General features: G+C 43.9%; 1 long non-coding RNA gene across 1 annotated transcript; it reads left to right on the top strand.

The window, feature by feature from the left end:
* The first annotated feature begins 543 nt into the window (after window positions 1-543).
* Window positions 544-3779, top strand: LOC129143192 (uncharacterized). The gene is made up of 4 exons (XR_010149036.1): window positions 544-602; window positions 1075-1350; window positions 2298-2367; window positions 3143-3779. It is a non-coding gene; the product is annotated as an uncharacterized LOC129143192 (long non-coding RNA).
* The last annotated feature ends 1016 nt before the right edge of the window (window positions 3780-4795 follow it).

A 4795-nucleotide genomic window follows, 5' to 3' on the forward strand; every position in this document is an offset into this window, starting at 1 on the left:
AGCTGGGCCTGGTGGCAGGCACCTGTAATCCTAGCTACTTGGGAGGGTGAGGCAGGAGAATTGCTTGAACTCAGGAGGCAGAGGTTGCAGTGAGCCGACATCACGCCACTGCACTCCAGCCTGGGCGACAGAGCAAGACTCCGTCTCCAAAAAAAGGAAAAGTATACACCCTCCTTCTTAGGGAAAAGGGAGATGGGGAAGTGTGGATGATTTGCAGGGTTGGTAAATGATTTGTAAGGGAATTCAGGGGCTTGAAGAACAAACAACGATCTGTAACAAAGTTGGGCCCGGGGAACAGACAGTGGTTTGTAACAAAATGTCCAGGCTTGTTGACAGTCTTCAGTCTTCCTTCCTGTGATACGGGTTGGGTTTTTTGATACATATAAGTAAATAATAGAGATGGGACCTGCCATGTTGCCTGGGTTGGTCTGGAAATCCTGGCCTCAAGCAATCTTCCTGTCTCGACCTCCCAGACAGTTGAGATTACTGATATAAGTCATCACGCCTTACTATGACTTCAGTTAATGAAAACAAAGGGGCGGGGCCAGAGATACTTGGGGAACAATTTTTCTCCTTGGCAAGTCTGTCTGGTCTTCATACAGGTAGGGGAAAAGTGTCTTCTTCCATCTGCTGATCCTTAAGGGCCTTTAATACAAAATACCATACCAGGGAGCCATATTTCAGGTGAAGTTCCCTGTGGCCCTTCACCACTCACAGACAGCTGGGGCAACTTTCCAAAGCCTTTTCCGCCCTTTCTGGAGAGGCAGCCCCATCTAGCAAATACAAATACAGAGTATGCAGCTACGTCTGAATTTCAAATAAACAAGAAATTTATTATAAGTACATCTGGTGCCATATTTAGGAGATACTTATACTAATACATTCATTGTGTATCTGAGATTCACATTTAACTGGGCATCCTGTGTTTCTATCCAGCAACTTTACTGTCAGGCTCACTGTCAGGGTCCCTCCCCCTTTTCCTTTTTCCCAACAGGAAATTATATTTTGACAATATCTTGGATTATTTTCAAAACATTATCTCACCATTTACAGTAATGTGTTTATTCTTTTCAGAAGAACATCCCCTTGCATGAGAGCACTGTTTCCTCAACTAGTCTGGTTGAAAGAAGAGCCTGGGGTCCTGGACCCCACCTCAGACCAACCAGATCAGAACCTCCAGGTAACAGGCTTGGGAACCCCTGTTTACAGCAAGTGCCTCAGTGATGCCATCACACAGGCAAGTCTGGGAAATGCTGGAAGAGAGGCCACCTCTCAGCTCCAGAGAACACAGTAGATCAGTCCCACAGGGAGTTTGGTCTCCGCTGAGCGGGAAGAGCCTCTTGGCCCATGGTAAGTGCTCCATGAAGCTCTGTGGGCTGAATGCCGGGCAAGAGCACACACACAGATCAGGCTGTGGGGACATGTTGGGGCCAGTTGCCCTCCCAGGGGATGCCAGGACCCCACAAATGACCTCTATTGGCCTCACTGCTGTCTCCTGAGACCACCCAGGGCCCTGCCTCCCCCTTACGCTTCTCCAGCCTCGGTGCTGTGGGACTCATTGCCACTTTTCTTTGAATTCTTGGGTTTCTGTGCTTAGCCTTTTAAAAATCATTAAAGGTAAAATGTTCTTTTAAACTCCTCTAAAAGTTTCCTCCTCTATTTTTCAATGCTACTTCATTACTCTCCATCTTAAACATCTATCCCCACCTCCAACCAAAGACATCTTCATAATCTTGCCTTTCTTTTTTAATGTGAACTTTTACTGAAATATAATGTAAATTTAGCAAAGTGCTTGAATACGTGTACAAATAAGAATTTTCACAAGGTACAGGCATGCGTATAAGCAGCACATTGCTGAGCACAACCTGGAAATCCTTAGACGCCCCTTTCCAGTCTCGAGCGCCCCTTCTGAGAAACCCTCCTCTGGAGTCCTAACTTCATACATTAGTAGTTTTACCTCTTTTTGAACTTCACATAAATTGAACTACCCAGTATGCATTCTTTAGTGTCTGTCTCCTCCCACCTAACATGTGTTGATGGGATTCCTCCGCATCGAGAAGACTGCAGTTAGTCCACGCTAGCTGCTTACTGTCCCCCATTGCAGGGATACAAGTTCTGCTGTTGATGGACATTTGGTTTGCTTCTAGTTTTTTATTCTTACAAATCGTATTCTTGTACATGTCTTTCAGGGACTGTATGTATGAATTTAGGAGAATTGCTGGGTCACAGTGTGGGTGAATGTTTAACTTTCATAGATAATGTCAAAAAGATTGACTAAGTGAAATTTATATTTCCAGCAGCAAAGCCCCCACTTGCTCTGCGTCCTTGCCAACACTGGGTGCTGTCATTTTTATAGCAGCCATCCAGGTGGGTGCACAGTCCTACTTCTCTATTAAATACAATTTTTTGCGAAGTAATCACTTGAAAAAGAAACATCCAGACTGAAACAGGAAAGGTCTGAAAAAAGGTGAGATTCCGGTGGCTGAGAAAGTGAGCATGAGGAAACAGCCTGCCCCGGGGGTCAGCTCAGCTCCAGGGGAAAACAGGTGATGGTGATAATAATAAGTGGTTTTTAACTATTCCCACATGGGAAGTGCTGCTCAACACACATTTTTAACATTTTTGACAACCTTAAGAGATAACTACTATTACTTTCACTTTACACATGAGACACAGGGATGTTACATAACCTTTCCTGAGTTTCCAGATTAATTATTTTTTCCCTCTCATTAAGCACACACAATTCTTTTATTTTATTTTTTTATCTTTTTTTAAATTTTTTTATTTTTTTTATTTTTTTTTTGAGACAGAGTCTCGCTCTGTCACCTAGGCTGGAGTGCAGTGGCCTGATCTCTTGCAGTGGCATGATCTCGGCTCACTGCAAGCTCCGCCTCCCGGGTTCACACCATTCTCCTGCCTCAGCCTCCCAAGTAGCTGGGACTACAGGTGCCCGCCACCATGCCCGGCTAATTTTTTTTTTTTTTGTATTTTTAGTAGAGACAGTTTCACCATGTTAGCCAGGATGGTCTCGATCTCCTGACCTCGTGATCTGCCTGCCTCAGCCTCCCAAAGTGCTGGGATTACAGGTGTGAGCCATCACACCGGGCCCTCTTTTATTTTTATTTTTATTTTTTCTCTCTAGGTTACCCAGCTTTAAACGAAACTGCCCACCGTCTTTCACGAAGCATACAACACTTTTGACTGATTTCGTCTGCTCACAAGATGGGCAGGGTGGTCCACACTGGCGATTTGCCTCAGAAACGTTGTTAGTAAGTTGAAAGTTGTGCTCTAGTCTTTTTACCAACGTCAACTATACAGATAATATTTCTCCTATGCCCTTAAATTGATCATTAAGGACATAATTCACAATAATATTCCATATTATCTGTGTAGGAACACATATTGCTTCAGAATTAAAGAATTCAGAGAAATCTCCTTCTCACAAAAAAAGTGGCACCACAAGCTGGACAATGGGCACCACATCCTAAGTATGTTTTAATATAAATTCATGTAAGGTGCTCCAAAATTTCATTAACTATTTTATAGAAAGAGCAATGCCTGTGAGGCTTCTGTTTCTAGCAGAAATAGATGTATTTATTTTGCAGTAATTTTTTTTTTTTTTAGCTTTTTGTTTTGTTTTGTTTTGTGACAGAATCTGTCTCTTTTGCCAGGCTGGAGTGCAATGGCATGATCTTGGCTCACTGCAACCTCCGCTTCCCAGGTTCAAGCGATTCTCCTGCCTCAGCCTCCTGAGTAGCTGGGATTACAGGCACCCACCACCACACCCAGCTAATTTTGTATTTTTAGTAGAGGCAGGGTTTCTCCATGTTGGCCAGGCTGGTCTCGAACTCCTGACTTCAGGTGATCTGCCTTCCTCGGCCTTCCAAAGTGCTGGGATAGCAGGCATAAGCCACTGCACCCGGCCTTTCTTAGGTTCTTACTATTTATTTAAGACAAATATTTGACATCCATGATTCTCTCCAGTCAAAAGTTCTTTAATACAATCTGTTGGCCTTGGCCAATTGGAAAATGGAGTCATGTGACTCACCCATCCTGCGAATGGCCCCGCAGGTAGCATACATTTTAAACTGGCTGTTAAACCTGCCTGCGATCAGGCCAGTTGCGGTGGCTCATGCCTGCTATCCCAGCACTTTGGAAGGCTGAGGCGGGCAGATCACCTGAGGTCAGGAGTTCGAGACAAGCCTGACCAACATGGAGAAACCCTGTCTCTACTAAAAATACAAAATTAGCTGGGCGTCATGGCATGTGCCTGTAATCCCAGCTACTTGGGAGGTTGAGGCAGGAGAATCACTTGAACCCAGAGGCGGAGGTTGCGGTGAGTCAAGATCCCACCATTCCCCTCCAGCCTGGGCAATGAGAGCGAAACTCTGTTTCAAAAAAAAAAAAAAAAAACCTGCTTGCGACCTTATCAACCTTGGTCCCATTCTTCTGGATGGATTCGTGGTCCTTGGCATCAATGATGCAGTTGCGATCGGACCATTTCCATGGCATGTACAGGTCCACGAACTCACCAGCATCATTCTGCATCTCAAAGCCACACCTGCTGCCACCATATCACGCACGAGCAAAGAAAGACATTTTCTGATAATTATTGCATTTGCAATTTCAATTTGTTCCCAAGCTGGTAGTATGTATGTATGCTGTACTTCCATAAAGGTTTTTTGATAATAAGGTTAAAATTAAAATTTAAAAGTAGAATTGTGATATCTCATTTTGGTATAATTATTTATTTCTATGTGTAGGTATGCATTGAGTTTTTTTGTTGTTGTCATTT

The sequence above is a fragment of the Pan troglodytes genome, chromosome 12, assembly GCF_028858775.2.
Source record: "Pan troglodytes isolate AG18354 chromosome 12, NHGRI_mPanTro3-v2.0_pri, whole genome shotgun sequence".
Classification (NCBI taxonomy): Eukaryota; Metazoa; Chordata; class Mammalia; order Primates; family Hominidae; genus Pan; species Pan troglodytes.